This window comes from Paramisgurnus dabryanus, chromosome 11 (genome assembly GCF_030506205.2).
Source record: "Paramisgurnus dabryanus chromosome 11, PD_genome_1.1, whole genome shotgun sequence".
Classification (NCBI taxonomy): Eukaryota; Metazoa; Chordata; class Actinopteri; order Cypriniformes; family Cobitidae; genus Paramisgurnus; species Paramisgurnus dabryanus.
Window position 1 is genome coordinate 38,568,500 of NC_133347.1, and position 8,796 is coordinate 38,577,295.

Here is an 8,796-nt window from a genome sequence, read left to right on the forward strand (position 1 = left end):
CTGCATGGCTTAATCTTTGAGACAAGCATATGTTACTGGCAGGATCAACCAGGTAGTGTAGCCGTAGGAGAGCCTCGCTCTGACCCGGGGTTCACGCGGCGCGGGTCCCGGTTTCCACCCCCCGGGGGGAGCGGGACCGGGGCCACTCTCGTGTGGCTCTCCCCTCTCGTAGGCTGAGGGGCGGCCGGGTGGGCCGTAACCGAGGAAAGGTGCGTTTCGCGGGGCCGGGTGGCCGCGACGGGCCGGGGGCGTCTCCGCCCTCGGTCGCCGAGGCCCTCGCCGGCCGCCGGTGGCGGACCTTCGCGTCTGACGGACCGTCTGAGTCTCCCGCGGAAAGGGTCGGGCGGGCTCCGGAGAGCCCCCCTGGAGGCGAGAGCGCCGGGTCGGGGAGGAACCGACCGCCCATGGCGGCCGACGCGCTAACGTCGGCCGGGCGGAGGCCTGCCCCAGGCGCAGTTCGATTTCCAGAATCTCAGGGCCATGACACACAAAGCGTATCCGGGCGTCACCCCGTAACGGGTCATTAAGGCTGAGACGTGGGCGGCCCTGTCCCGCCCGGGGTTTCGTTTAGCGGCCGACGCCGGTTCGTTTTGCGGCCGAACGACGCCGGTTCGTTTAGCGGCCGAACGAAGCCGGCTCGTTTAACGGCCGAGGCCAGCCGGGTTCGTCCCTTCCTTGGATGATTTGCCATTCGTAATAAGAATCGTCACTACCTCAGTGCAGAGGGACTTTTTCGAGGCATTTGTGTCCGCTCGAGAGGCCTCTCGCTGGGCTCGAGAGGTCATGGGATCCGGTAGCCTATCACCTTGGAGAATCAGCGAGGTGCTCTTCCCTATATACCCGATGGCACCTGTTCGGGCCACCGTCCCCTGCTGGACGGGGCCCGGCTCTGTACCGCCCCAGACAGAGCGCCTTCGTCGGTCACGAAGGCAGGGTCGTGGACCCTGGAAGCGCACGAGCCACCCGACTCGGCTTCCATAGCGGCTGGCGGCCCTGGCCCGCCCGAGACGAAGCGCCTTCGTCGGTCAGACAGATAGGGTCGAGGACCCTGGAAGTGCGAGAGCCACCCGACTCGACTTCCACGGCGGCCCGGAGGCCGGGCCCGTCCCCGTCCGTGCCCGGGGACGGGGCACCTTCGTCGGTCAAACGCGTTGGGTCTTGGACCCTGGAAGTGCACGAGCCACCCAACTCGACTTCCATAGCGGTCGGCGGCCCCGTACCGCCCCAGACAGAGCACCTTCGTCGGTCACGAAGAGAGGGTCTTGGACCCTGGAAGTACACGAGCAACCCAACTCGACTTCCATAGCGGTCGGCGGCCCCGTACCGCCCCAGACAGAGCACCTTCGTCGGTCACGAAGAGAGGGTCTTGGACCCTGGAAGTTCACGAGCAACCCAACTCGACTTCCATAGCGGTCGGCGGCCCTGTCCCGCCCCAGACGATGCACCTTCGTCTGTCACACAGATAGGGTCTTGGACCCTGGAAGCCGTCCCCCTCGACTTCCGTAACGGTCGGCGGCCCTGTCCCGCCGCAGACGGGTCACCACTCCGTCTGTCTGTAGGGTCTTGGACCCTGGAAGCCGCCCCACTCGACTTCCATCGCGGTCGGCGGCCCTGGCCCGCCGCAGACGGGTCGCCACTCCGTCTGTCTGTAGGGTCTTGGACCCTGGAAGCCGCCCCACTCGACTTCCATCGCGGTCGGCGGCCCTGGCCCGCCGCAGACGGGTCGCCACTCCGTCCGTCTATAGGGTCTTGGACCCTGGAAGCCGCCACACTCGACTTCCATCGCGGTCGGCGGCCCTGTCCCGCCGCAGACGGTGTGCCACTCCGTCTGTCACACAGATACATAAGGGTGTCTCGGAACCCCGGACGCCGACCGAGACGAAACGCGTGGGGTCGGTGCGCCCGAGAGGGTAGGGTGCCCCGGGGCCGGCCGCTCGCCCGACCGGCTTCCGGGACTCCTTGACCGCTCGGGAGACCTATCCACGCGCCCGCCCGACCGGCGGCCGGGGGCCCTCGACCGCCACACGCGTACCGACGACCGGGGGGTTTCCGTTTTACGGCCGACGCCGAGATCCTTCGACGGTTCCAACAGGGGTTGTTACGCTTTTGTGTTCGCCCGTGTCTGAGCATATATGGTCGGGTCGAACCTTTGAGGCCGTAGCCTGGAGATCCAGGGCGGATCTTTTCTCACAACACGTGTGTCTTTGAGGCCGTAGCCTAGATCCAGAGACTTTAGGATCTTTTTAGCAGTTTTAAGGCCGTAGCCTTGATCCAGGGCGGATCTTTTGAGCAGTTTTAAGGCCGTAGCCTTGATCCAGGGCGGATCTTTTCACAGGTTTTAAGCCGAAGCGCCTTGATCCAGGGACTTTTGGATCTTTTTTTGCCGTTTTTAGGCCGTAGCCTTGATCCAGGGCGGATCGTTTTGCGGCCGTAGCCGAGTTCCATCACCCAAGGTAGCTTTAGTTTTTAGGCATTAGCCTTGATGATCCAGGGCGGATCGTTTTGCGGCCGTAGCCGAGTTCCATCACCCAAGGTAGCTTTAGTTTTTAGGCATTAGCCTTGATGATCCAGGGCGGATCGTTTTTTCCCATCTTTCGGGTATGAGCTCTTTAATTGTGAGCCTTCGGCCGACACTCGCCCGGGGCGCTGCCTCACATCAGACGCCCTTCGTCCGTTCCAACCGTTCCAGTTCTTTTAACGGTTTTTCGTTCATCGCACACCGACGCGCACAGACCTTTCTTGGGATCTGTCGCAGGGAGGGAGGACGCTGGAGGTCCACTTCGAGGCACCCATCCCTATATACCCGATGGCACCTGTTCAAACGACCGCCCCTTGAGAGAAGGGGCCCTTCCCGTGGCTCGTCCGGGAGGAGGCGCCCGCGTCGGAAGGCGCCGTAAGGTCGGAGACCCTGGAAGTGCACGAGTCACCCGCTTTTACCTCCAGGCCCTCTGTCGTACTTCTCGTGTCCGCTCACGAGACCTCTTTTCGGCTTTATGGAAGTGCACGAGTCACCCGCTTTTGCCTTTTCTGGAAGTGCACGAGTCACCCGCTTTTGCTTCCAGGCCCTCTGTCGTACTTCTCGTGTCCGCTCACGAGACCTCTCTTCGGCCTGGGGGTGCGCCACGTACACCCCCGCGTCCGCATTCGAGTCACCTCTTCGGGCTCATGAGGTAGGGTCGGTGACCCTGGAAGTCAGAGACTTCCAGGCCTTCTGTCGTACACCCTCGCGTCCGCTCACGAGACCTCTCTTCGGCCTGGGGGTGCGCCACGTACACCCTCCCGCGTCCGCTTTCGAGTCACCACTCTGGGCTACGGAGGTAGGGACGTGTGCCCTGGAGGAACCTGACTTCCAGGAGGGAGGGCCGCCCTGTCAGGCCCGCTTTCGAGTCACCCATCTGGGCTAAGGAGGTAGGGACGTGTGCCCTGGAGGAACCAGACTTCCAGGAGGGAGGGCCGCCCTGTCAGGCCCGCTTTCGAGTCACCCATCTGGGCTAAGGAGGTAGGGACGTGTGCCCTGGAGGAACCAGACTTCCAGGAGGGAGGGCCGCCCTGTCAGGCCCGATTTCGAGTCACCCATCTGGGCTAAGGAGGTAGGGACGTGTGCCCTGGAGGAACCAGACTTCCAGGAGGGAGGGCCGCCCTGTCAGGCCCGCTTTCGAGTCACCCATCTGGGCTAAGGAGGTAGGGACGTGTGCCCTGGAGGAACCAGACTTCCAGGAGGGAGGGCCGCCCTGTCAGGCCCGCTTTCGAGTCACCCATCTGGGCTAAGGAGGTAGGGACGTGTGCCCTGGAGGAACCAGACTTCCAGGAGGGAGGGCCGCCCTGTCAGGCCCGATTTCGAGTCACCCATCTGGGCTAAGGAGGTAGGGACGTGTGCCCTGGAGGAACCGGACTTCCAGGAGGGAGGGCCGCCCTGTCAGGCCCGATTTCGAGTCACCCATCTGGGCTAAGGAGGTAGGGACGTGTGCCCTGGAGGAACCGGACTTCCAGGAGGGAGGGCCGCCCTGTCAGGCCCGCCTCGGAGTCACCTCTCTGGGCTAAGGAGGTAGGGACGTGTGCCCTGGAGGAACCAGACTTCCAGGAGGGAGGGCCGCCCTGTCAGGCCCGCCTCGGAGTCACCCATCTGGGCTAAGGAGGTAGGGACGTGTGCCCTGGAGGAACCAGACTTCCAGGAGGGAGGGCCGCCCTGTCAGGCCCGCTTTCGAGTCACCCATCTGGGCTAAGGAGGTAGGGACGTGTGCCCTGGAGGAACCAGACTTCCAGGAGGGAGGGCCGCCCTGTCAGGCCCGATTTCGAGTCACCCATCTGGGCTAAGGAGGTAGGGACGTGTGCCCTGGAGGAACCAGACTTCCAGGAGGGAGGGCCGCCCTGTCAGGCCCGATTTCGAGTCACCCATCTGGGCTAAGGAGGTAGGGACGTGTGCCCTGGAGGAACCAGACTTCCAGGAGGGAGGGCCGCCCTGTCAGGCCCGCTTTCGAGTCACCCATCTGGGCTAAGGAGGTAGGGACGTGTGCCCTGGAGGAACCAGACTTCCAGGAGGGAGGGCCGCCCTGTCAGGCCCGCCTCGGAGTCACCTCTCTGGGCTAAGGAGGTAGGGACGCGTGCCCTGGAGGAACCAGACTTCCAGGAGGGAGGGCCGCCCTGTCAGGCCCGCCTCGGAGTCACCCATCTGGGCTAAGGAGGTAGGGACGTGTGCCCTGGAGGAACCAGACTTCCAGGAGGGAGGGCCGCCCTGTCAGGCCCGCTTTCGAGTCACCCATCTGGGCTAAGGAGGTAGGGACGTGTGCCCTGGAGGAACCAGACTTCCAGGAGGGAGGGCCGCCCTGTCAGGCCCGCCTCGGAGTCACCCATCTGGGCTACGGAGGCAGGGACGCGTGCCCTGGAGGAACCAGACTTCCAGGAGGGAGGGCCGCCCTGTCAGGCCCGCTTTCGAGTCACCCATCTGGGCTACGGAGGTAGGGACGTGTGCCCTGGAGGAACCAGACTTCCAGGAGGGAGGGCCGCCCTGTCAGGCCCGCTTTCGAGTCACCCATCTGGGCTACGGAGGTAGGGACGTGTGCCCTGGAGGAAACGGACTTCCAGGAGGGAGGGCCGCCCTGTCAGGCCCGCCTCGGAGTCACCTCTCTGGGCTAAGGAGGCAGGGACGTGTGCCCTGGAGGAACCAGACTTCCAGGAGGGAGGGCCGCCCTGTCAGGCCCGCTTTCGAGTCACCCGTCTGGGCTACGGAGGTAGGGACGTGTGCCCTGGAGGAACCGGACTTCCAGGAGGGAGGGCCGCCCTGTCAGGCCCGCCTCGGAGTCACCTCTCTGGGCTAAGGAGGCAGAGACGTGTGCCCTGGAGGAACCGGACTTCCAGGAGGGAGGGCCGCCCTGTCAGGCCCGCCTCGGAGTCACCTCTCTGGGCTAAGGAGGCAGGGACGTGTGCCCTGGAGGAACCGGACTTCCAGGAGGGAGGGCCGCCCTGTCAGGCCCGCCTCGGAGTCACCTCTCTGGGCTAAGGAGGCAGAGACGTGTGCCCTGGAGGAACCGGACTTCCAGGAGGGAGGGCCGCCCTGTCAGGCCCGCCTCGGAGTCACCTCTCTGGGCTAAGGAGGCAGGGACGTGTGCCCTGGAGGAACCAGACTTCCAGGAGGGAGGGCCGCCCTGTCAGGCCCGCTTTCGAGTCACCCATCTGGGCTACGGAGGTAGGGACGTGTGCCCTGGAGGAACCGGACTTCCAGGAGGGAGGGCCGCCCTGTCAGGCCCGCCTCGGAGTCACCTCTCTGGGCTAAGGAGGCAGGGACGTGTGCCCTGGAGGAACCGGACTTCCAGGAGGGAGGGCCGCCCTGTCAGGCCCGCCTCGGAGTCACCCATCTGGGCTACGGAGGTAGGGACGCGTGCCCTGGAGGAACCATACTTCCAGGAGGGAGGGCCGCCCTGTCAGGCCCGCCTCGGAGGCCTCCCCTCGGGCAGGGGAGGCAGGGTCGGGGACCCTGGAGGAACCGGACTTCCAGGAGGGAGGGCCGCCCTGTCAGGCCCGCCTCGGAGGCCTCCCCTCGGGCAGGGGAGGCAGGGTCGGGGACCCTGGAGGTGCCGGACCTCCAGGGGGACGGAGGCCGAACCCGTGGCCGGGGAGGGTGAGCCTTGCCGGGCTAGGCTCGCGCGGGTTCGAAGGCCTGGTTCGAGAGGACCCCTTCCCCTATATACCCGATGGCACCTGTTCACACTACTGCCCTTTCGAGAGGGGACCCCGACCGGTCCGCGGCCGGGACGGCGCACCTCGGTCGGCCTCGGCGAGTGGGTCGGGGTGCCTGGAGGTGCGCGAGCGGCCCGCCTGGAAGTGCGCGAGCCACCCGACTCTGGCGGCCGGCGCCCCCGGGCCCGTGCCCGCGGCCGACTCGTCTGACCCGGCATCGTCAAGGTCACCAATACCACGGAGCGTCTACGACGCCCCGTTTCCGAGATATCGGCCAATGAACTGCCGGGCGCCGTATCTCGGCCGGGGAAGGTCCTACGGACTCGGGGCCGGGCTCGTCGGAAAGGTCTCGCCCGGGGCTTTCCGACGAGACCGGCCGCGGGTCCGTGCGACCCCGGGGGCCCGAGATACTTCCGGTCGAAAATTCGAATTTCGTTACCGCGCTGCTCCGGCGCCCCGGGTCCGGGGCCTTCGCCCTTCGGGTGGGTGGCTCCTCCGCGGGGGGCCTTTCGAACGAGCCCACCCGCGCGTCGCTAGCCCTTTCCGGGGCCGAGATACGGCCTACCCCCGCGGGATTTTCCCACGGCCGTTTCTCGGGCGCCTCGGGTCCGGGGCCTTCGCCCTTCGGGTCGGTAGCTATGCCGGAGGGGAGCTTTCGAACGAGCCCTCCCTCGAGTCTCTGGCCCTTTCCCGGGCCGAGATACGGGCGGGTGGTCGCGGAATTTTCGCTCGTCCGGGGCTCCGGCGCCCCTAGCGTCCGCCTCGGAGGTCGCCCGGACGCGCGGCCGGTCTCGTTCGAAAGGTCCGTCCCGGGGCTTTCCGACGAGCCCGGCCTCGGGTCCGTGCGACCCCGCCCGCCGGAGATACGTCCGGTCGAAGCTCGCGGAAATTCCCGCGGCCGTATCTCGGGCGCCTCGGGTCCGGGGCCTTCGCCCTTTGGGTCGGTCGCTCCGCCGGAGGGGGCCTTTCGAACGAGCCTACCCGCGAGCCTCTAGCCCCTTCCCCGGCCGAGATACGGCGGTCTATGCCCGGATTTTCCCACGGCCGTTTCTCGGGCGCCTCGGGTCCGGGGCCTTCGCCCTTCGGGTCGGTCGCTATGCCGGAGGGGAGCTTTCGAACGAGCCTACCCGCGAGCCTCTAGCCCTTTCCCCGGCCGAGATACGGCGGTCCCTCCCCGGATTTTCCCACGGCCGCAGCACGGGCGCCTTTGCTCGGATCGACTCGCCCTTTGGGTCGGTTGCTCTACCGGAGCGGCCCTATCCAACGAGCCAACCCTCGTCTCTCTAACCCTTTCCCCGGCCGAGATACGGCGGTCCCTCCCCGGATTTTCCCACGGCCGCAGCACGGGCGCCTTTGCTCGGATCGACTCGCCCTTTGGGTCGGTTGCTCTACCGGAGCGGCCCTATCCAACGAGCCAACCCTCGTCTCTCTAACCCTAAGCCCGGCCGAGATACGGCGGTCCCTCCCCGGATTTTCCCACGGCCGCAGCACGGGCGCCTTTGCTCGGATCGACTCGCCCTTTGGGTCGGTTGCTCTACCGGAGCGGCCCTATCCAACGAGCCAACCCTCGTCTCTCTAACCCTAAGCCCGGCCGAGATACGGCGGTCCCTCCCCGGATTTTCCCACGGCCGCAGCACGGGCGCCTTTGCTCGGATCGACTCGCCCTTTGGGTCGGTTGCTCTACCGGAGCGGCCCTATCCAACGAGCCAACCCTCGTCTCTCTAACCCTAAGCCCGGCCGAGATACGGCGGTCCCTCCCCGGATTTTCCCACGGCCGCAGCACGGGCGCCTTTGCTCGGATCGACTCGCCCTTTGGGTCGGTTGCCCTACCGGAGCGGCCCTATCCAACGAGCCAACCCTCGTCTCTCTAACCCTAAGCCCGGCCGAGATACGGCGGTCCCTCCGCGGATTTTCCCACGGCCGCAGCACGGGCGCCTTTGCTCGGATCGACTCGCCCTTTGGGTCGGTTGCTCTACCGGAGCGGCCCTATCCAACGAGCCAACCCGCTTCTCTCTAACCCTAAGCCCGGCCGAGATACGGCGGTCCCTCCGCGGATTTTCCCACGGCCGCAGCTCGGGCGCCTTTGCTCGGATCGACTCGCCCTTCGGGTCGGTTGCTCTACCGGAGCGGCCCTATCCAACGAGCCAACCCGCTTCTCTCTAACCCTAAGCCCGGCCGAGATACGGCGGTCCCTCCCCGGATTTTCCAACGGCCGCAGCTCGGGCGCCTTTGCTCGGATCGACTCGCCCTTTGGGTCTGTTGCTCCACCCGAGCGGACCTTTCCAACGAGCCAACCCTCGTCTCTCTAACCCTAAGCCCGGCCGAGATACGGGGTACCACCGCCTGACCTTTAAACGGCCGTAACTCGGGCGCCTTTGCTCGGATCGACTCGCCCTTTGGGTCGGTTGCTCCACCCGAGGGGACCTTTCGAACGAGCCTACCCGCTTCTCCCTAACCCCAAGCCCGGCCGAGATACGGCGGTCCCTCCGCGGATTTTCCCACGGCCGCAGCTCGGACGCCTTTGCTCGGATCGACTCGCCCTTTGGGTCGGTTGCTCTACCGGAGCGGCCCTTTCCAACGAGCCAACCCTCGTCTCTCTAACCCTAAGCCCGGCCGAGATAC

The 8,796-nt window shown here is 66.1% G+C and overlaps 1 non-coding gene across 1 annotated transcript in view; it reads right to left on the reverse strand.

Moving 5' to 3' along the window:
* The window catches only part of LOC135765493 (18S ribosomal RNA), a 1,855-nt gene extending 1,800 nt beyond the window's left edge, over positions 1 to 55 (reverse strand). The window contains exon 1 of the ribosomal RNA XR_010540774.1: positions 1 to 55. This exon is cut by the window's left edge and continues 1,800 nt beyond it. This is a non-coding gene — a ribosomal RNA (18S ribosomal RNA).
* Positions 56 to 8,796: the final 8,741 nt, after the last annotated feature.